The sequence below is a fragment of the Tamandua tetradactyla genome, chromosome 7 (assembly GCF_023851605.1).
Source record: "Tamandua tetradactyla isolate mTamTet1 chromosome 7, mTamTet1.pri, whole genome shotgun sequence".
Lineage (NCBI taxonomy): Eukaryota > Metazoa > Chordata > Mammalia > Pilosa > Myrmecophagidae > Tamandua > Tamandua tetradactyla.
Window position 1 is genome coordinate 18,345,666 of NC_135333.1, and position 24,858 is coordinate 18,370,523.

The 24,858-nt window shown below is 36.4% G+C and overlaps 1 protein-coding gene and 1 pseudogene across 7 annotated transcripts in view; one reads left to right on the forward strand and one right to left on the reverse strand.

The window, feature by feature from the left end:
* CNST (consortin, connexin sorting protein) overlaps window positions 1–24,858 on the forward strand; it is a 140,571-nt gene that overhangs the window by 16,016 nt on the left and 99,697 nt on the right. The gene's annotated exons all lie outside the window — the stretch shown is intronic.
* On the reverse strand, window positions 14,418–15,932 carry LOC143690840 (aldo-keto reductase family 1 member B10 pseudogene; annotated as a pseudogene).

Here is a 24,858-nt window from a genome sequence, read left to right on the forward strand (position 1 = left end):
AGCTGTCTATTTTAAGACTTATTTGCACCATGAGATTGATTTGAGAACAATGTATATAACAGAATTTAAACAGTGAATTTGTAGTAGAACTAATTTTGAGGAACCCTCCAACAGCCCTACTGTCTTCTTTATCTGCCAGATCAGCTTTTGTTCTCATTTCTCCACACTGTCTATTTGAAACCTCTTTGTGCTTCACGAGCCCCTGCTCCCAATGTGCTCCCTCCCCACTTACTTTCAGCACATATTTTGCTCCCTACTTCTTTAGAAAGAAGCTAATGCCTCCCACTTAACCTGCATCCTCCACACATCCTGACACCCCCCCCCCCCATCTTTTCTGTCACAACAGAAAGGATGCCCTTCATCCTGTTTAAGGGGAGTTCCTCTGTCTGTGTACTGGATGCCATACCACCTCACATATCTGCATCATCTTTTGTTAGCCCTGTCTCTCCTGTTATCTGTAACTTCATCTCAACTGGCTCTTTCCTTTCCCAGAAATATGTATGGTTTCTCCCATCCTGAGAAAGGAAAAGAAGATTCTTATTAAAAATCAGCACAGTGATTTCTCTGATATGTAAACATAATCATGTCATTCCTCTGCTTAAAAACCCTTCAAAGTTGCCCTATTGATGTATTTAATGATTAGCAGACTTTGGAGCTATGGTTTTATTATAGCCATTAGCCAGCTTCTTTTTCTCTTCCCGCCTTCCTCTGCAAAAATACAGTACAGCGTTTACTCATTTGTTAGAAGTTGATTGCAATAAATTCCTTAGATATTTTGAATATAATTTCACACTATCTGTCTATTGCTATCATTGAATCCAATGTTAGTTCTGTTCATTGTCTTAGGAACTGCAAAATAAACTATGAAATTCAAGGATTGCATTTATGAAATACCTAAAATATTTGAGATCAATGAAGAAACAAGATTTAAATACTGGGCCTTGTTAGCTATGTATCTGCTCTCAAATTGTGCAGGATTTTTGATGATGGCACAAAGAATGTATAGGTTGATACACATGTGTGAAAAACAGTATATGATTATTATTTAACAAACTAATTTAGTTTTAACTTAGAAGTTCGTGTATATAACTTCTCATCCAATTTTTTAATTTATTTTAAGGAGAGAAAATATTCATAAGTGTGAGCGAAAAGTGGATATTGTAGGTAAAATTTGTTCATGTTAGTGAAGTATGTTTAGTGCAAACCAGTTAATGATTTAAAAATAGAAAATAGAGTTCAAGAAAGTTACTTTTTTATTTTTTCGCTCAGCAGCTCATTTAAATGAATTTTTCTTAATTACAAAGTTCATAGACACCCCTTCGAATGAATTCAAAAGCTATTAGATATCTGTTTCTCTGTTGTTCTAAAATCTTGTTGAAATGTAATAAATAAGTATTACCCTTAATTCCATATCTGTAATTCAGTTTGTATTTTTTAGTTCTGGAATATCCATTTGATTTTTTTTTTTTAAGATTTCTACTCATCTTCTTAAATTTTCTCTCCTATGCATTTAAGTCTTTGAACATTTTAATAATAGTTACCTTAAAGTTCCTGTAAGTTAATTCCAACATTATAATCTCCTGTGAGTCTGTTTCTGTTGACTGTCCCTCTTTCTACCACCCTCTCAGCTTTTGGTCAAATCTTGATCTTTTTTATGCCTGGTTATTTCAGATTATAGATGAAAAACTTGTGGAAATAATTTGAGTCTTTGTTTGATTTCTTCTCCCAAAAAGGATTTATTTGCTTATGTTCTGGCAGTCAACTAGGTTAAGGGCAATTCACCTTCATTCAGCCATGAAATGATTTTGCTAGCTATAGTCCCTGTGACAGGGATTTCTTTCACGCATACCTTTTCTTCTAGAGAAAGGTCCCTACTGAAAGTTTAGGGTGCCCTTCCCAGCAGGTCCAGTTTTTCTCCCCAGCTCTGAGTCTGCTGAAAGTTCTACTCAACTTTTTTGGCTTCCAAATGTAACTTTCTGTCAGGTTTTCTCATGTTATCAGCAGAAGAGTTTGTCTGAAAAGAGCTAGTCTGCCCTTGCCAAAAGTAGAATATTTTCATCCCTTTCTAATGCTTATTTTTGCATGTGTTTAAAAATGAATATGAATATTAATATATTTGCATGTACATATCATTTATAAATAAATATATACTGGGTGTATGGTCAATTTCTTTACTCGTTAAGAGTACACTATCAAAGTTTAGAGACTCTTGCACTTTATTCCCCCCTTCTCTTTAGCTGTGCTGTTAGTACAGTAAATACCTATATCCTGCCTAATAGAAATTACTAGATGTTTACAAGGGTACTTACCTATCAAATAACTAATGATGACTTCTAACAGGGATGCTATAGAGATTAAAGTAAGCCCAAATAAATGAGTTCATCACATTTAAAGAACACAGCAAAAGTTATCTTAATTGGCTTCATAACTTGTTTTCATAAGCTAAAGAACATTTCAAGATATTTGAAAATTCTCATATTGCTATCTGCTTAAACATCACAGTTTGTTGTTTAAAAAGTATATATCTGAGAATAGTTGACTTTTACAATAAATATAAAAATGATTACAGTGGTTAAGGATACAGGCTTGGAGTCAGATTCTCTGAGTTTGAATTCCAGCTTTGACACATACTGGCTGTGTGACCCTGGTCAATTTATTTAACCTTTCTGTTCACATTTCTTTCACTATAAAATGGAAATAATTATAGGACTACCTAGTAGAATTTGCTGTGAGGATTAAATTATATATAGGTAAACAACCTAAAGAACAGACTTGTGCTTAGTAAGTATTCAGTAACTTGATTAATATTAATACTGTATTTTATTCAGACAACTTATGTGGTCAGGTTTCTTAAGAGAAGGTTCTAATAAACTGTGCTTTGTTACCATATTATCAAGAATTAACATTTTGAAACAAAATACAGTTTAAAGTGTATATTTAATGATTAAAGTATAGATAAAATTGCTTTATATTCTAGTTGTGTAGCAAAGTGCTCAAAGTTTAAAAATTAGTAAGAATTGCCACAATGATACATAGTGGTTGTGTAGCAGTAAATACTGTTTTATTTTAAAAGGGGGGTTATAGTCTGAACCAAAAAGTATTTTCAAGTTCTCAGATTCCATTGTAGCTTCAAAGTCTGGTTGCATTATGTTTTATGACTGTTCTAGTTTGCTAGCTGCTGGAATGCAATATACCAAAGAGACTCAATGGCTTTAAAAAAGGGAATTTAATAAGTTACAGATTAACAGTTTTCAGGTCCCAATAAAAACAAGTCTAGGGAGAAGATGGCGGCTTATTAAGACGCGCGGGTCTTAGTTCCTCCTCCAGAACAGCTACTAAAGAAATAGAAACAGTACAGAACAGCTCCCGGAGCCACGACAGAGACTAAAAAGACAGCGTACCCCATTCTGGAAAGGCTGAACCGGCAGGGAGAATCCGCTGCAGTGAGATACCCGATGGGCGCGCGCTTCCCCGGGCCAGGGCGGCTGGCGGCCGGAGTCCCTCCCTCCCTCCCTCCTTCCCGGGCCAGCTGGGAGAACTGGACAGGCGGTCCCCTCAAGCCGCGGCGGCCAGTGCCCCCCACCCCAAGCGCGGCCACCCGGGCCGGCTGGGAGAATTGGATAGGAGGTCCCCCGAGGCGTGGAGGCCGGTAACCGGGGTCCCTTCCACACACGTGGCTTCCCGGTCCGGCTGGGAACATTGGATCGGCACTCCCCCAAGCCACGGTGGCCGGCGCCCCACACCATGCTTGGCTTCCCGGGCCGGCTGGGAGATTTGGACTGGCACTCCCCCAAGCCGCGGAGGCCAGCCCCCCCCCCCCGCCCCACGCGCGGACTCCCGGGCCAGCTGGGAGATTTGAATCGGAACTCCCCCAAGCCGCTTCAGCTGGCGACCCTCCCCCACAGTGAGAGTTTTCCAAAGTTAAAGGAGCCACAGCATCTTTTACTGGTGGGACCCACAGACAGACGAGCGCCACGAGCGCCACATACTGGGCAGGATAAGAAAAACAGAGCCCAGAGATTTCACAGGAAAATCTTTCAACCTGCTGGGTCCCACACCCAGGGAAATCTGATTAAATGCCCAGACGCCAGCAGAAAATAAGGGATCACGCTAAGAAAATTGAAGATATGGCCTAGTCAAAGGAACAAACCAATAGTTCAAATGAGATACAGGAGCTGAGACAACTAATTCTGAATATACGAACAGAAATGGAAAAACTCTTCAAAAACCAAATCAATAAATTGAGGGAGGACATGAAGAAGACATGGGCTGAACAAAAAGAAGAAATAGAAAGTCTGAAAAAACAAATCACAGAACTTATGGGATTGAAGGACAAAGTAGAAAAGATGGAAAAAACAATGGATACCTACAATGGTACATTTAAAGAGACAGAAGATAGAATTAGTGAACTGGAGGATGAAACATCTGAATTCCAGAAAGAAACAGAAACTATACGGAAAAGAATGGAAAATTTTGAGCAGGGGATCAGGGAACTGAATGATAATATGAAGCGCACAAATATACATGTTGTGGGTGTCCCAGAAGGAGAAGAGAAGGGAAAAGGAGGAGAAAAACTAATGGAAGAAATTATCACTGAAAATTTCCCAACTCTTATGAAAGACCTAAAATTACAGATCCAAGAAGTGCAGCGCACCCCAAAGAGAATAGACCCAAATAGGCATTCTCCAAGACACTTACTAGTCAGAATGTCAGAGGTCAAAGAGAAAGAGAGGATCTTGAAAGCAGCACGAGAAAAGCAATCCATCACATACAAGGGAAACCCAATAAGACTATGTGTAGATTTCTCAGCAGAAACCATGGAGGCGAGAAGACAGTGGGAAGATATATTTAAATTACTAAAAGTGAAAAACTGCCAACCAAGACTTCTATATCCAGCAAAATTGTCCTTCAAAAATGAAGGAGAAATTAAAACATTCTCAGACAAAAAGTCACTGAGAGAATTTGTGACCAAGAAACCAGCTCTGCAAGAAATACTAAAGGGAGCACTAGAGTCAGATACGAAAAGACAGAAGAGAGGTATGGAAAAGAGTGTAGAAAGAAGGAAAATCAGATATGATATATATAATACAAAAGGCAAAATGGTAGAGGAAAATATTATACAAACAGTAATAACTCTAAATGTTAATGAACTGAATTCCCTAATCAAAAGACATAGACTGGCACAATGGATTAAAAAACAGGATCCTTCTACATGCTGTCTACAGGAAACACATCTTAGACCCAAAGATAAACATAGGTTGGAAGTGAAAGGTTGGGAAAAGATATTTCATGCAAATAACAACCAGAAAAGAGCAGGAGTGGCTATACTAATATCCAACAAATTAGACTTCAAATATAAAACAATTAAAAGAGACAAAGAAGGACACTAAATACTAATAAAAGGAACAATTAAACAAGAAGACATAACAATCATAAATATTTACGCACCAAACCAGAATGCCCCAGAGTACGTGAGGAATACACTGCAAACACTGAAAAGGGAAATAGACTCATATACCATAATAGTTGGAGACTTCAATTCACCACTCTCATCAATGGACAGAACATCTAGACAGAGGATCAATAAAGAAATAGAGAATCTGAATATTACTATAAATGAGCTAGACTTAACAGACATTTATAGGACATTACATCCCACAACAGCAGGATATACCTTTTTCTCAAGTGCTCATGGATCATTCTCAAAGATAGACCATATGCTGGGTTACAAAGCAAGTCTTAACAAATTTAAAAAGATTGAAATCATACACAACACTTTCTCAGATCATAAAGGAATGAAGTTGGAAATCAATAATAGGCAGAGTGCCAGAAAATTCAAAAATACGTGGAGGCTCAACAACACACTCTTAAACAACGAGTGGGTCAAGGAAGAAACTGCAAGAGAAATTAGTAAATATCTCGAGGTGAATAAAAACGAAAACACAACATATCAAAACCTATGGGACACAGCAAAGGCAGTGCTAAGAGGGAAATATATTGCCCTAAATGCCTATATCAGAAAAGAAGAAAAGGCAAAAAATGCAGGAATTAACTGTCCACTTGCAAGAACTGGAGAAAGAACAGCAAACTAACCCCAAAGCAAGCAAAAGGAACGAAATAACAAAGATTAGAGCAGAAATAAATGAAGTTGAAAACATGAAAACAATAGAGAAAATCAATAAGGCCAGAAGTTTGTTCTATGAGAAAATCAATAAGATTGATGGGCCCTTAGCAAGATTGACAAAAAGAAGAAGAGAGAGGATGCAAATAAATAGGATCAGAAATGGAAGAGGAGACATAACCACTGACCCCACAGAAATAAAGGAGGTAATAACAGGATACTATGAACAACTTTACGCTTATAAATACAACAATTTAGATGAAATGGATGGGTTCCTGGAAAGGCATGAGCAACCAACTTTGACTCAAGAAGAAATAGATGACCTCAACAAACCAATCACAACTAAAGAAATTGAATCATTCATTCAAAAGCTTCCCAAAAAGAAAAGTCCAGGACCAGACGGCTTCACATGTGAATTCTACCAAACATTCCAGAAAGAATTAGTACCAACTCTCCTCAAACTCTTCAAAAAAATGGAAGTGGAGGGAAAGCTACCTAATTCATTCTATGAAGCCAACATCACCCTCATACCAAAACCAGGCAAAGATATTACAAAAAAAGAAAACTACAGACCAATCTCTCTAATGAATATAGATGCAAAATTCCTCAACAAAATTCTAGCAAATCGAATCCAACAACACATTATAAGAATTATACATCATGACCAAGTAGGATTCATCCCAGGTATTCAAGGATGGTTCAACATAAGAAAATCAATTCATGTAATACACCATATCAACAAATCAAAGCAGAAAAATCACATGATCATCTCAATTGATGCAGAGAAGGCATTCGACAAGATTCAACATCCTTTCCTGTAGAAAACACTTCAAAAGATAGGAATACAAGGGAACTTCCTTAAAATGATAGAGGAAATAAATGAAAAACCCACAGCTAATATCATCCTCAATGGGGAAAAATTGAAAACTTTCCCCCTAAGATCAGGAACAAGACAAGGATGTCCATTATCACCACTATTATTCAACATCGTGTTGGAGGTTCTAGCCAGAGCAATTAGACAAGAAAAAGAAATACAAAGCATCAAAATTGGAAAGGAAGAAGTAAAACTATCACTGTTTGCAGACGATATGATACTATACGTTGAAAATCCGGAAAAATCCACAACAAAACTACTAGAGCTAATAAATGAGTACAGCAAAGTAGCAGGTTACAAGATCAACATTCAGAAATCTGTGGCATTTCTATACACCAGCAATGAACAAGCTGAGGGGGAAATCAAGAAACGAATTCCATTTACAATTGCAACTAAAAGAATAAAATACCTAGGAATAAATTTAACTAAAGAGACAAAAAACCTATACAAAGAAAACTACAAAAAACTGCTAAAAGAAATCACAGAAGACCTAAATAGATGGAAGGGCATACCGTGTTCATGCATTGGAAGACTAAATATAGTTAAGATGTCAATCCTACCTAAACTGATCTACAGATTCAATGCAATACCAATCAAAATCCCAACAACTTATTTTTCAGAAATAGAAAAACCAATAAGCAAATTTATCTGGAAGGGCAGGGTGCCCAGAATTGCTAAAAGTATCTTGAGGAAAAAAAACGAAGCTGGAGGTCTCACACTGCCGGACTTTAAGGCATATTATGAAGCCACAGTGGTCAAAACAGCATGGTACTGGCATAAAGATAGATATATTGACCAATGGAATCGAATAGAGTGTTCAGATATAGACCCGCTCATCTATGGACATTTGATCTTTGATAAGGCAGTCAAGCCAACTCACCTGGGACAGAACAGTCTCTTCAATAAATGGTGCCTAGAGAACTGGATATCCATATGCAAAAGAATGAAAGAGGACCTGTATCTCACACCTTATACAAAAGTTAACTCAAAGTGGATCAAAGATCTCAACATTAGGTCTAAGACCATAAAACAGTTAGAGGAAAATGTAGGGATATATCTTATGAAACTTACAATTGGAGGCGGTTTTATGGACCTTAAACCTAAAGCAAGAACACTGAAGAAGGAAATAAATAAATGGGAGCTCCTCAAAATTAAACACTTTTGTACATCAAAGAACTTCATCGGGAAAGTAGAAAGACAGCCTACACAATGGGAGACAATATTTGGAAACGACATATCAGATAAAGGTCTAGTATCCAGAATTTATAAAGAGATTGTTCAACTCAACAACAAAAAGACAGCCAACCCAATTACAAAATGGGAAAAAGACTTGAACAGACACCTCTCAGAAGAGGAAATACAAATGGCCAAAAGGCACATGAAGAGATGCTCAATGTCCCTGGCCATTAGAGAAATGCAAATCAAAACCACAATGAGATATCATCTCACACCCACCAGAATGGCCATTATCAACAAAACAGAAAATGACAAGTGCTGGAGAGGATGTGGAGAAAGAGGCACACTTATCCATTTTTGGTGGGAATGTCAAATGGTGCAACTACTGTGGAAGGCAGTTTGGCGGTTCCTCAAAAAACTGAATATAGAATTGCCATACGACCCAGCAATACCATTGCTAGGTATCTACTCAAAGGACTTAAGGGCAAAGACACAATCGGACATTTGCACACCAACGTTTATAGCAGCATTATTTACAATTGCAAAGAGATGGAAACAGCCAAAATGTCCATCAACAGACAAGTGGCTAAACAAACTGTGGTATATACATACGATGGAATATTATGCAGCTTTAAGACAGAATAAACTTATGAAGCATGTAATAACATGGATGGACCTAGAGAACATTATGCTGAGTGGGTCTAGCCAAAAACTAAAGGACAAATACTGTAAGGTTCCGCTGATGTGAACCGACATTCGAGAATAAACTTGGAATATGGCGTTGGTAACAGAGACCAGCAGGAGTTAGAAACAGGGTAAGATAATGGGTAATTGGAGCTGAAGGGATACAGACTGTGCAACAGGACTACATACAAAAACTCAAAAATGGACAGCACAATACTACCTAATTGTAATGTAATTTTGTTAAAACACTGAATGAAGCTGCATCTGAACTATAGTTTTTTGTTTGTTTGTTTGTTTTTTTGTTTTTGTTTTTGTTTTTTTATATATTTTTTTATTTTTTTCTCTATATTATCATTCTATATCTTTTTCTGTTGTTTTGCTAGTTCTTTTCCCAAATCGATGCAAATGTACTAAGAAATGATGATCATACATCTATGTGATGATATTAAGAATTACTGATTGCATATGTAAAATGTAATGATTTCTAAATGTTGTGTTAATTTTCATTTATTCATTTATTTTAATTAATTTAAAAAATACGTTATAAATAGATAATAAGGGGAACAAATGTTAAAAATAAATTTAGTTTGAAGTGCTAGTGGTAAATGAAAGCAAGGGGTAAGGGGTATGGCATGTATAATCTTTTTTTTCTGTTAACATTTTATTTCTTTTTCTGTTGTCTTTTTTATTTTTTTCTTAATTGATGCAAATGTTCTAGAAAAGATGACTATGCAATATGTGATGATATTAAGAATTACTGATTGTATATGTAGAATGGAATGATATCTTAATGTTTTGTCTGTTAATTTTTTTTAATTAATAAAAAAATTTAAAAAAATAAGTCTATAGAAATGTCCAGTCTAAGGCATCCAGGAAAAGATACCTTGATTCAAGAAGGCTGGTGAAGTTCCGTGTTTCTCTCTCAAGTGGAAAGGCACATGGAGAACACAATGTCATCAGCTAGCTTCCTCTTCAGCTTCCCGGGAGATGCTTTTCTTCTTCATCTCTAAAAGTCACTGGCTGGTGGGTTCTCTACTTAGTGGTTCCCTGTTCTCTTTGAATCTCCCCATTTCCCCAGTCAAGACCCACGTAGAACAGGTGGAGACACATCTCCACCTAATCCAGTTTAACAACTACTCTTGATGGAGTCCAATCTCCAGGGAGATGATCTATTTAAAGTTTCAAACATACAGTACTGAATAGAGATTAGAAGAAATGGTTGCCTTTGCAAAATAGGATTAGGATTACAACATGGCTTTTCTAGGGTACATACATCCTTTTAAACCGGCACAGTGACCAAGAGGCAAATAAATACAACTTGTGTTTGGTTGTGGAAAAATGAATCCTTCCCCAAAACTGACTATCATTTCCTCTATGTGTGTGTTGTTAACTTTCATACCAAGAAATTGTTCATTCCTAGGAACATTTTGCAGTAAAAATTTAATTACCCAGAATTAGGAAAGTGGTTTTCTTTTTATATATAAATATAAAGGAGATTTATTTAGTTACAAATTTACAGTTCCTTGGAGGAAAGGCAGTTAGTTGGCTTTCCTCTGGCTTTCTCTGTCACATTGGAAGGCATGTGGTGATGTCTGCTGGCCTTCCCTCCCAGTTTTTGGGTTCAAACGGCTTCTCCCTTGGCAATTCCTTTCTCCCTATCCAAATGTCTGGGTTGGAGCCAGCTCTGAACCCTGAGGTCAGGTGTCCTGGGCTGCTCAGCTCTGTTGAGTTCTCTTCTGATATCTCTCTTTAAACCTCCAGCTAATTAAATTGAAGTCACTCATTGCAGAAGGCACTCTCCTTAGCCCACTGCAGATGTTATCAGCCATAGATGAATTTTGCATGCTGATTGTTTAAGCCCATGGAACAGAACAATGGGGTACCCTCACCTACCAAGTTGACACCTGAACCTAACTACTACAATTAAATTTCTAATAGATACTTGAAGGAGTAACTTTTTTCCAAAGGTGGAAAACCTTCAGCAAAGCATGTATTCTAGTCAATTTACCTAAATCACACTCCCTTTCCCAGTTTCTTATACTCACTCACCTGAATTTTTTTTTAACTCTTTTTTTATTGTATAGTATAACATGTATACAAAGCAAAGAAATAAAAAAGCAATAGTTTTCATAGTACTCTTCAAAAAGTGGTAGCAGGATAGATCCAAGTTTGTCATGGGCTACTGTACGATCCTCTCATATTTTTCCTTCTAGCTGCTCCAGAATATAGGAGGCTAGAGGGCTTAAATAACTTTTTATCACCACAATCAACTTTTTTTTCCTTTTTTTGTGTGAACAATAACATGTATACAAAAAAGCTATAAATTTCAAAGCGCAACACAATTAGTTGTAGAACATATTTCAAACTTTAACATGGGTTACAATTTCACAATTTTAGGTTTTTAGAGAAGTAGGAAAGTTTTAGGCACAATTTTATTTAATGGTATGTTTGTTAATTGAAAAAAATTCTAGGCTATTATTGCTAAGATGACTTATTTCTGGATGTCTCGAAATGTCCTTGAGCTATAATGTTTTGGAGATTTGTTTCCTTAAGTGTAATTGAAACACGTTAAGTGTCTGTATGTAAGAGAGAAGAAGAAGAAGGATGACATGACTGCTTATCTTTGCCTGTATCCCTAATGAGAATTTTAATCCATCTTTTCCATTTATGTAGTGGATTTTGAAGTCAAACTCTGTAGACGTATCAGCTTTCTTGAACTAAGCTTTATTATGAGAGAGAGGACTGAGGAAAATGACACAAATTATGCTTTTTTATTTTTTTCATTTAATTTATCTGCTTCAAGGTTATTTTTGTGTTTTTAGTCAGCTATGTTTTTAAGCATGCTTTCTTTGCTGAAAAATAAAATCCATATTTGATGTTTTCTCCCTAAGGATCATCAGCTTTACATTTGTCTCTAATCAATCATTTATTTTTCCTTTTTTTTTGCACAGGGCAGGCACCAAGAATCAAAGCCAGGTCTCCGGCATGGCAGGCGAGAACTCTGCCTCCTGAGCCACTGTGGCCCACCCTATTTTTCCATTTTATATTCTTGTAGCTTTGTTATATACTTTGTCACTTTTTTCGAGTCACATTTGTCTTTTCTACATTAAGAACTAATTACTTATTATGAAATCATGTTTTTTAAATTCATACTAAACATTAAGACAGCCTGGGATACTTTTGTGTGTTCTATTATCTGGAAATTAAATCTAGTATTTAGAAAAATCACTGAAAGGCTTCCTTATTCTTAATATTCAAAATTTATGAAGTGCCAGAAATATTTTGAATTTGAGGGGTGACATGGTACCAAAAAAAAGGGACAACATGATCCTGGGGGTTACATTCTGAAAATAGGAAATAAACAAGCTCATACAAATTAATTTTAAAAGAAAATGGTGTCCGTTTCTTCGGTTAGCATTTACATTACTTAATTGCAGTAATAGTAATGTGCACAGCTAAGAAATATCTAGAGCATAACATTAACAAGAAAAAATATGGAATGAAGTGATTCACCAGGAGCCATGACTTTGGCTACTATGATGTTCTGGAGGCAACATCAAATAGAGTAACATTGTCCAATAGAAATATAATGTGAGCCAGATGTGTAATTTTGCTTTCTAATGATCATATTTTTTAAAGTTTTTTTAAGGTGAATAAATATTAATATTAGAGTTTTTAACCCAATGTATGCAAAATATTATAATTTCAACATGTAACCAATACTTTAAGTTATTAATGAGATCGTTTATGTTCTCATGTGTATTTTATAATGGGAGATTAAATTTTCATTGGAAATGCTTGATCTATATTTAGATTTTATAAAATTAATGTTTAAAGAAACAGATTCACATAAGAATTGTTCCAAACATATGTAAAGCTTCAATAACTGAATTGAATAATTAAAATTTAATAAAATTTCAAATTTGCTTTCTTGGTTGCGCTGCTCATATTTCAAGTGCCATATGTAGTTAATGGCTACTATATTGGGCAACATAGGTGCAGAATATAACTGATAGCTGAAGCTGTTAGCTAACTGACCCTGAAGAGAAATCATTATTTTAACTACGTTTTAAGGTGAGGGGAATGATATAAAATAGCAGTAATTATTTATGGGAATTTTAAGGACAACATTTTAAGCAAATCTTATGTGAGTTTTATATGGGCTGCATTATTTTCAGAAAATAATTCAGAATGACTAAATGTACAAATATAGGAATGTTATTGCATGAGGGAGAATAAGTGAATGTCAACACTGCAAGGTGTTGAAAATGGGATGACATGGAGGGGATGCAGTCAGTGCAAACTAGGGTCTGTAGTTAACAGGAACATTGTGGTATGTTTCCATTGAATGTAACAAAGTCAGTATGCCAGAGCTAAATGTCAGTAAGGGGTATATGGGGAGGTATGGGCTTCTTTACCGAAGAAATAGAAATGTCCATATATAGATTACGATGGTGAAGATATGGCTATGTGATTATGCTGGAAATTGTTGATTTTTACCTTAGGTTAGATTGTATGATGTGTGAATATAACTGTTTAAAAATGAACAGAATGATACAAGTGCTGGAAAAAATGTGGAGAGATGTACCTTTTCAGTGTTTGTAGGGTAGCAGACTGGTGCAGCCCCTCTGAAAGGCAGTATGGTGGTTCCACAGGAGGCTAGGTATGGGGTTTCCACATGAACCTGCAACCCTGTAGTTAGCTGTATACTTGGAGAACCTGATAGCTATGACAGAATGGACAATTGCACACTGGTGTTTATGGTGGCAGTGTTTGTGTTTTGCAATGGATGGAGGCAGTCTAGGTGTAAATTGACTGAGGAATGGAAGGGGGAACTGTGGTGTATTCATACAATGGACTTTTAAGCAGCTGCAAGAAGTAATGAAGTTGTGAGGCATGTACTTTAGGCAAATGAACCTTGAGGACAATATAGTGAATGGAATAAGCCAGAAACAAAAAGACAAATATAACACCTAAATTGTAAGCTCGTACAGCAGTCACATCTGTTCTGGAGTTGCAGCTATTATTTCTAAATTCTGAAATGTTAATGTCTTTGAGTATAACCTAGATGTTGGCTGGAACTTTAGGTATTTGTGTGATACCTGAGACTTAGAGCTAGCATTCTGCAGCAATGAAAGCATTACTCCATAGAGCAACAGTTAAAAACAATGAAAAAGAGATCACACTTCAAGTTACAAGTTTACATTTCTAAGAACATGAATATATCCAAATTAAGGAATCAAAAAGAGGATACAATCACATAAGAAAGGCTGATCTTGTCAGGGGGTTCTCTATCACATGGAAAAGCACATGGCGACATCTGCTGAACTTCTCTCCTAGCTTCTGGTCTTAAATATCTCTCTCAGCCCCAGTTTCCAGTGGCTTTCACTCTAAACATCTGTGTTTCTTTACTTAGCTTTCATCTATTAGTTTAGCATCTCCAAACATCTGTGTCTTAGTTTCATCTCTCTGCTCTCTTGTCCACTCTTGTAAGGACTCAAGTAAACTAATTAAGGCCCACCTTGCTATGAAAGCAACCTAATTGAAAGGTACTATCCACAATTGTGTGGGTCACAAATCCATGGAAACCACCAAATCTAAAGGTCCCACCCAACAGTAGGTCTGCCCCAAAAGACTGGATTAAAAGAACATGGCTTTTCTGGGGTATGTAATAGTTTCAAACCAGCACAGTTAACACATATAAAAAGCACTTCATGGTGTTAGCAGCATGCTAAAGTCTCAATAAATGCAGTTACTATTTAGTCTTTTTTTACCTTTATATTCTCAGTGGTAGCAGAGTTCACAATATTAATATATGATCAAACAAGTAAAAGAAACTTCTGTTTGTTTTTCTAAGTCTAATATCCCAATGATGAGATGCTCTTAATTGAATATACTGGTTCTGATTAAACACTAGATTTTGGCATACAACAGGGCCACATGCAGTATGATTTCTGAAAAGCCTGATTAAAATTGGTTGCAGGTAGAGGGAAGTGCACGTCAGTGTAGTGAAGAAAGAAAGAATCCACTGGATAAGCTCATCAGGAGATTCAGCTTCAATATTCTGCTTTGAATGGAAAATCCTCCAAATGAGAGACCTGGTCTATGGCCAGGCCCTCCAGTTTCTGTTGAAGCTGAGTATAGTTGCCATCTCATTATCACTCAATTTAAAGTCTAAGACCTGAAAGTTCTCAGCAATGTGTTGAGGTGTGACAGACTTGGGGGTCACAACCACATTCCTCTGGATGTGGAATCGGATCAAAACCTGGGCTGTGGTTTTTCTGTGCTTTGCAGCAATCTCCTTAATCTTGGGGTCCTCCAGCAGTGAAGGTTCCCTTGGCTTGGCCCAAGGTCTATCTGGAGAACCCAGGGGGCTGTAGGCAGTGACTACAGTGCCCTTGGAGTGGCAGTACTGAATCAGTTTCTCCTGTGTGAGGTATGGGTGACACTCGATCTGTTTAGCCACTGGTGTATGTTTCAGTCCAGGTTTGTTCAGAAGCCTTTCAATCTGGAAGTGGTTGAAGTTGGAGATCCCAATGGCTTTCAGTAGCCCCTTGTCCACCAGCATTTCCATTACTTCCCAGGCATCCAACAATGTTGTTTTACTGGGAAGAATATTGCCTTTATCATCTTTAGGGAACCAGTCCTTCCCAGGCTGTAATCCCTGTGGAAAGTGAATAAGATACAGGTCCAGATAGTCCAGTTTCAGATCCTTGAGGGTCTTCTCGAAGGCTTCCCTCACAAGGGGTCTTTCAAAGAAGGTGTACCATAACTTGCTAACGATGAAGAGATCTTCCTGCTTAACAACCTTCTCTTGGATCTTCTCTTGGATGGTTTTACCAACTTCATCCTCATTAAGGTAGACATAGGCACAGTCGATGTGGCGATATCCTACGTCAGTTGCTGTCTTCATAACTTCTTTGACTTTGCCTGGAGGAGACTTCCAGGTGCCAAGTCCCACAATGGGCATCTTGGCTTTGGTACTGAGTTCCACGAAGGTGGCAATGGTTGGTGCAGAAACAGTTCTGGGAGCAGAGAAACGGCTTTGTGCCCTGCTTAACTAGGCTGGCTCTGACGTCAGAGCAAGAGATATTTATTTGATTCAAAGTTTATTTTTCAGTAGCATGAAATATAATTTAACTTGTATGATCAGCTTATTTGAACATCATAATTACATGAAACCTTGAATATGGAGTGACTTATTTTGTCATGTCCTGATACATCCTGGAGTAATGCGGGTGAAAGATTAAAAAGTATTTGCAAAGTCCTTTTGAGTGACTGGGGGAAAAGGTGGAAATATTAAACTTCCCCACCTGGCATGACCTGATGCTCTCGCAACATTGGGGACTGCCATTTTGATGGGCCAGGCCCTCTATCTCAGGGTTTCTCTTTATGAAACTTACTCCCACAAAGGAGAAGCTAAGCCTACTTATGATTACGCCTAATGGTCACCTCCAGAGAACCTCTTTTGTTGCTTAGATGTGGCCTTTCTCTCTAAGCCAACTAGGCAAGTGAACTCACTGCCCTTCTCCCTATGTGGGACATGACTTCTGGGGGTATAACTCTCCCTGTCATCATGGGACATGACCCCCCAGGGATGAGCCTGGCCTGGCATTGTGGGATTAAGAAATCCCACAACTTCTTGACCAAAAGTGGGAAGAGAAAGTAAACAAAATAAAGTTTCAGTGGCTGAGAGATTTCAAATAGTCAAGAGATCTTTCTGTAGGTTATTCTTATGCGGTACTTAGATACCCCTTTTCAGTTTTTGGTGTATTGGAGTAGCTAGAGGTAAATAACCGAAACTGTTGAAGTGTAATAATTGCCTTGATTCTTGAAAATAATTGAATAACCATAGAGCTTTTAAGGAGTGACTGTGTGGTTGTAAAAACCTAGTGACCGGCATTCTCTTTACCAGTGTATGGACAGATGAGTAAGTAAAAAAAGGCAAAAACAGAAAAAAGTAAATAATGAGATAGCGGGATATGGAATGTTTTGGGTGCTCTTTGTTACTTTTATTTTTGCTTTTGTTACCAGCCAAAGGCTGTGAATTCTGCCCAGTGCACTCAATAACCAATTTCTGAGACATCAGGGTTTCAAAGAAAGAAAGAATTTATTGTTATTACACATGTAGCAGGAAAGCAGATAGCCCAGTGGCCCAAAATCTGTCTCCCTGAGTTTAGGGGGTTTAAGGTTTTTAAGGATTTTAGCAAGGGGAGATGAGGTTCATTTCAAATAGTTAAGTTCAGAGCAGAAAAGAAGACAAGTATAGAACATAAGTTGAAAGGAGGGAAGGCAGAGCTATCACCTCAGTACTAAAGGTGTAAACCAGATGGAAGAAGTACTTAATGGCCAACTTCATTAGCATTAGGGCCTTTGCTTTACAAGAGAATGACCAGCTCTTACAGTCACAAAGGCATAGGATAATATAGGGGCTTTTCACACTTATTTCAGTTATCAGAGCAGCTGGATTACAATTCAGAGATCTCAGGTATTTCCCTGTTGACTCCAACATTCCAGAAAGCAAAAAGGAATTTTTATAATACAATTTACTAATCAGAATCATCCCTTAAATCCTGATTTCTTGATTACAATTCTTCCCTTTTTTTAAAATTTTTATTTATTAATTAAAAAAATTAACAAAAACATTAACATATCATTCCATTCTACATATATAATTAGTAATTCTTAATATCACATAGTTGCATATTCATTTCTTAGAACATTTGCATCGATTTAGAAAAAGAAATAGAAAGACAACAGAAAAAAAAATAAAACGATAACAGAAAAAAAAAAGATTATACATACCATACCCCTTACCCCTTGCTTTAATTTATCACTAGCATTTCAAACTAAATTTATTTTAACATTTGTTCCCCCTATTATTTATTTTTATTCCATATGTTCTACTCGTCTGTTGATATGGTAGATAAAAGGAGCATCAGACACAAGGTTTTCACAATCAGAGTCACATTGTGAAAGCTATATCATTGTTCAGTCATCATCAAGAAACATGGCTACTGGAACACAGCTCTACATTTCCAGGCAGTTCCCTCCAGCCTCTCCACTACATCTTGAACAAGGTGATATCTACTTAATGCCTAAGAATAACCTTCAGGATAACCTCTCGACTCTGGTTGGAATCTCTCAGCCATTGACACTTTGTCTCATTTCACTCTTCCCCTTTTGGTCGAGAAGGTTCTCTCAATCCCTTGATGTTAATTCTCAGCTCATTCTAGGGTTTTTCTCAATCCCTTGATGCTGAGTCTCAGCTCATTCCAGGATCTCTGTCCCATGTTGCCAGGAAGGTCCACACTCCCGGGAGACATGTCCCACGCAGAGAGGGGGAGGGTGGTGAGACTGCTCGTCCTGTTGGCTGGAGAGAGAGGCCACATCTGAGCAACAAAAGAGGTTCTCTTGGGTGTGACTCTTAGGCCTAAATTTTAAGTAGACTTGACCTATCCTTTGTGGGGTTAAGTTTCATATGAATAAACCCCAAGCCTGGGGGCTCAGCCTATAGCTTTGGTTGTCCACACTGCTTGTGAGAATATCAAGAATTCAACTTGGGGAAGTTGCCTTTTTCCCCGTTCTCACCATTCCCTGAAGGGGGCTTTGCAAATACTTTTCCACTCACTGATCGAATCACTCGGATTCATCGGGGCATCACTCTGGACAAACCAACAAAATCTCATGTCCTACCTGAGATTCTTCCCTGTCTTTTGATAATTATCTCTCAATCTTAAGGGATATCTGAGCGATGACTCTTCTGCTTCAAGGCTGAAAAGGGGGCATCGTTATTAAGGGGCAAAGGGACGATGAAACTAGTTGTTATTCTTGGAGAGTCCAGCATCTTTGCGTTTTAGAGCTTCTTTCGCGTTGGAACAATCTAGAGATTTCAAGTCTCTGAAAAATAAACTTAAGTAAAATTTTATAGAGCACTGGATATCTTTTATGGTTTCCAGGAACACTGTTAGTTGGGGTTTGCCATATTTTGGCAGTTTGCAATATCTGGCTGAAGCTTGCATAAGAGTAACCTCCAAAATGGACTTCTTGAGTTGATTTGAAATTTCTTAGCCTTTGAAACTCTATTTCTTTTCTCCTTTTTCATCAGTTCATCCATGATGTCAGGGTCAGGTGCATCCTTGGAACATTTTTCTCACAGTGCCAGTTGTGTCCCGTGATGCCAGGGCTAGTTATGTTTCACACTGCCAGTGTCAGGCTTACACCCCTGGAAATTATGTTCCGTGTTGGGGGAAAGCTTAGAGTTTGGCTTAGAGAGAGCCACATTTGAGCAACAGCAGAGATTTTCTGGAAATGGCTCTTAGGCACTAATCCTAAATAGGTTCACTTTACTATTACAAAAATAGGTTTCATAAGGGCAGTCCTTAAAATTGAGGCCTTGGCTTGTTAAATTGGGAGCCCCTGTTGCTTTCGAAAAATGTCAGGAATTCCCCAGGTGAGGAAGCTTAATGCTTCTATCTTTCCCAGACCCCAAATACTCTGAAATGCATCAGTGCATAACATTAGCTTGTATACAGCATTAAAATTTTGTTCCTTATTCAGGTTCCATATCAACAAAACTGAATTACATTGTTTGACTAGACAGATTAAATTAAATAGTGCAAATTTTGGACAAAATAAACATTTTTCTTTTCTGTCACACAAAAGTTAAAGCTTTAAAATACAGCACTGTTATTCATTACTCTGTACATTGATTTACCTTAGTTTTAACTAGATCAGTTTTATCACATCTTTAATTGGAGTTTGATTTTCTCAGTTACTTTTTTAACCATTGCTGTGTGGACCCATGCTAACTTTTAGAGTTGGAGAACCAAATCTGGAGTTTCAGGTGTCACACAGACACTTAAAGTTCCAGGGAACTACTGGGTTTTATCCAGAGAGTAAAGCACCTCAGAATTTAATGACAACAGTTAACAGTTACAATCTGAGCTTAAATAAAACTTCTTTCAAAATAAAAACATTAGATAATTGTTTTATATTAAGAAACCATAGCAGTTTTGTTTTGTTTCACTTTTATACATTTACCAGAGTTATATTATTTAACAGATAAAATATAACATATATATTTGTTCAACTTTCCTGTAAAGTTGAACACATACTTTTTTATTATTACCTAATTTTTTTTAAATACCAAAAAATACCAAACAAACGCAAACATTCTTAACTTTTGATCATTCCGTTCTACTCATATAATCAGTAATTCACAATATCATCACATAGTTGCATATTCATCATCATGATCATTTCTTGGAACATTTGCATCTATTCAGAAAAAGAAATAAAAAGAAAACAGAAAAAAATTCGTACATACCATACCCCCAACCCTTCCCCCTCACTGATCACCAGCATTTCAATCTAAATTTATTTTAACATTTGTTCCCCCTATTTTTCATCTTTAGTCCATATGTTTTACTTGTCTGTTGATAAGGTAGATAAAAGGAGCATCAGACACAAGGTTTTCACAATCACACAGTCACATGGTGAAAGCTGTATCATTATACGATCATCTTCAAGAAACTTGGCTACTGGAACACAGCTCTACATTTTCAGGCAGTTCCCTCCAGCCTCTCCAGTACATCTTGACTAACAAGGTGATATGTATTTAATGTGTAAGAATAACCTCCAGGATAACCTCTCGACTCTGTTTGAAATCTCTCAGCCATTGATACTTTATTTTTTCTCATTTCGCTCTTCCCCATGTTGGTTGAGAAGGTTTTCTCAAACCCCTGATGCTGAATCTCAGCTCATTCCAGGATTTCTGTCCCACGTTGCCAGGAAAGTCCACACCCCTGGGACTCATGTCCCATGTAGACAGGGGGAGGGTGGTGAATTTGCTTGTTGTGTTGGCTGGAGAGAGAGGCCACATCTGAGCAACAAAAGAGGTTCTCTTGGGTATGACTCTTAGGTCTAATTTTAAGTAGGTTTATCCTATTCTTTGTAGGGTTAAGTTTCATATCAACAAACCCCAAGATTGGGGGCTCAGCCTATAGCTTTGGTTGTCCATGCTGCTTGTGAGAATATCAAGAATTCAACTTGGGGAAGTTGAATTTTCCCCCTTTCTCACCATTCCCCAAAAGGGACTTTGCAAATACTTTTTTATTCACTGTTCGAATAACTCTGGGATTTATCAGGGCATCAGTCTGGACAAACCAACAAAATCTCATGTCCTATACAAAGTTCCATGTACTTAAGGTGTTCAATCAACTATCTACATAAGTTATATTAGGGGATGCACTAGTCAAAGTATAGATTTGTACCAAATAAACATTTTTTGCTTTAGTCTCACACATTAGTTGAAATTTTAAAATATTAAGTACCATCTATTTTCAGCACCCTACAATAATGGCATTCCTTTGTTCTTCCTCATGCAAAAACATGTTTTAAATTTGTACATTTAGTCGCTATCATTATATACTCTAGGCATTCCTATATTATACCATCTCAGTCTTTATCATCTGTCTTTCTTTCTGATTTCATTTGTGCCCCCAGCCCTCCTTCCTCTTATCATTCTCACATTCAGCTCCATTCAGTGTTTTCACATAATTGTATTACAGTTAGGTAGTATTGTACTGTCCATTTCTAAATTTTTACATTCAGTCCTATTGTACAATCTGTATCCCTTCAGCTCCAATTACCCAATATCTTACCCTATTTCTGTCTCCTGATGGTCTCTGTTACTAACGAAGTATTCCAAGTTTACTCACTAATGTCAGTTCATATCAGTGAGACCATACAGTATTTGTCCTTTTGTTTCTGGCTAATCTCACTCATTATGATGTCCTTAAGGTCCATTCATGTTGTTATATGCTCCATAACTTTATTCTGTCTTACAGCTGCATAATATTCCATCATATGTATATACCACAGTTTGTTTAGCCACTCTTCTGTTGATGGACAGTTTGGCTGTTTCCATCTCTTTGCAATTGTAAATAATGCGAGCACATATACTTTTAGAGAAAGCAAAGCAGTGCACCTGACAGTTTGGCTGTTTCTATGATTTATAACCTTCTTAGAATAACTAAAGCCGTGACTAACAACATACTATTGCTAAACATCATACAGATTAATATCAGGATACAACATTGACAGTGAGAATATTGTCAAATTTTTAGGAATTTATACAATCCCTAAATATATGAATATTTTACCTATACAGATTTAATGAGCAACAGGATAGAAAATCCCTTAAAGGGATTTTGGTTATAATATTTCCCAGACACCTCTTATGCAATAAGCTATTTTAGCACTTTGCTTATACAAGGTGAAAGAACAAATTATTTGTAACAGTGTTTCCCTAACAGTGAGAAGACTTGTCTTCTGAAATAAATAACAAGGACATTATTCTGTTAAAATTTTAACAGGGAGAATACTAAACTTCAGTTTTGTATAAATACTCAGCTTAACAAAAGATTGCTTTTTAAAATATATATATATAATACACAAAGCTTTTGAACCCTGAATACTTCCTTCCAATAACAGTATTCATGAAGGGGAAAGAGACAGAGATACTTTAAAATAATGGAGGAAGGAAGAAATTTATGCTTGGGTTTAGAACACAGCCAGGCATCTATATACTTTATACTCAAAACACATAAATGATTATTTTATAATATATCTGAAATCTCTCAGTCCAATTCAGCATACCTTCAGAGGTCAGGAGAACCCCAAGTTTGAAATGTAATCAGCTTTTTGATATTTAAGGGATCTATATCCAGAAAAATACTCAAATTTTTCTCAACAGTATTCCCAACTGCTAAATAATGCCATGAATGTGTTATTTCACAAAATTAAATTATGGTTTCTAAAACTAGTTCAGAGTTCAATTTGTTTAAATGCTACTTTCTTATTTAAAGGTTTTACACATTTCATCTTTATGAGGACTTTTTAGATCATTCTTTATCTCTCTGCTTTTTAAATTCTTCCAGCATTTTTATTCCTTCATTGCGACTGTTTTACACTATGTCCTGGTACAAGTATATTCTAATAAGCTCTTTTAAGCTAAGAATTAGGTTTTCCTTATTTATGACAGCATTTACTGACAAATATTCTGATTGACATTAATAAAACCACTACCAAATTCAGATTCTTTCATATACAAATGGCTAAGAAACCAAAATGGCCAAGAAACCAAAAGCCAGATTCTTTGCAATTTAGGTAATCAAAGCTATAAAAAATCTATTTATATTTCTTACTAAACTTAACTGATTTCTTAAATAGAATGTTTGAAGCAGTAGCATATTTTTAATTTTATTGTGCTTTATACAAGTGTTATTATTACCAGGTACATTGCTCATTTCATGTAACCTAACCTATTTAATTAGGCTATTTTAAGAGGAATTTCAAGAATGTATTTACAATACTAGTTTATCAGTAAGCTGATATACGTTTAAGATGAACACACTCAAGCAGAATAAAATTGCATTTGTTCAATTCAAAATTTACCATAAAATTCCTTTTATCAGAGGCTGAAAAAAATCTGTCTTCATAATATTTTAAAATATAGATGATTGTAAAAGAACATTGACTATCAGGTCTAGAAAATAAACTGCAATTGTTTAATTTGTCCCAAGTCTAAATCCAGGAAAACTTTTCCTTATCTCTCAAAGATCTTTCATTTTTACTTACTGAAATTTAGTAATTAGACTTTATTCAGTTACCTCTATCCCAAAACTGTTTATATATTAATAATGATTTGATTATTACCACTGCAAAGGTAATATTAACAAACATGGCCTATTTTATAGCATTTTTGTGCTTAACACTTCTAATCTCCAGACTCAGTAAAAAAGAATTTTAAACCACATCTTCTCATATCTTTCTGTGCTTTGCCCTCATCCTTACCTGCTTTAGGTAGTTGGGCCTTAGGGCAGGAACTGGTTGCACAAACAGGAAGATAGCCAGCTTGCTGGGTTTGGATTTGAAAGTTTTAGGTGAGGGCCATGGAATTGAAAGTTTCTATGCTCTTCTTTTAACAATTTCCAATTATTAGATTTTACTAAAAGTTGTGACCAGAACCACTGGAAAAGATCTTTACTTTTTCCAGAGGCAGCCCTTTGGCATTTTTTGCTGTCTTAAGGAAATTCCAGGAATGCTTTCTTTCTAATGTCCTGGTTTGTTTACAGTAATTACAAAACCAAGGTTTTGAATCTTGCCATTCAGATTTTTTTTCTCTTTTCATTCTTTTACTTCGGAAAATATCAATTTATATTCATATTAGGTAGTTAATTATTTCTAAGCAGTTCAAATAGAGCTCTTTAAGAATTTTAGGTATGAGAATATACACTGAAAGTGCATACAGACACAAACAGAAAATTAGTTACTTAAAACAGAAACAGAGAAATCCTATTTAGAGGGACAGATAAAGGATTTGATATATTATCTCATCCCATTTCTACCTTTTTGCAGAACAATTCTAACTGTAATAGCTTTAACTATAATGGTAATATTTTCATTTAAATTATATTGAGGCCAGATCATGTTACAGAAATAAACCCTTTTTCATAGATTCATAACCAAAATCTTTTCAACTATCAATACATCCCAACACTTCCCTTTTTAAATGAATTTCCATAATCAGTAACCAGTTACGAACATTTGACCAGTACAAATGCAGGAACACATCAATTAAAACTAGACTGGACACACCAACTAACAAACAGGCATTAATTCCTACTATCACCAGGTAACACACTGGCTAGCATTTTAGCAGGCATATTTAACTTCATGAAATACCAATCATTTTTTAGTACTATAGTCAATGACAAATTAATGCCAGGGCCACAAACCCTGTACAGAACACACACAAAATATATCAATTACCTATTAGACATAAAACATTTATCACACCAATTTTAACAATACCTAGGTCTCCTCAATTTCATTAAACATCAGTTAATTATTGGATTAAGTCGGGGCTTCAAATCCTGTTCATTACAGGATGTACAAAATCAGAACATAGAGAGGTCAGAGCCAAGGGGATTGTTCT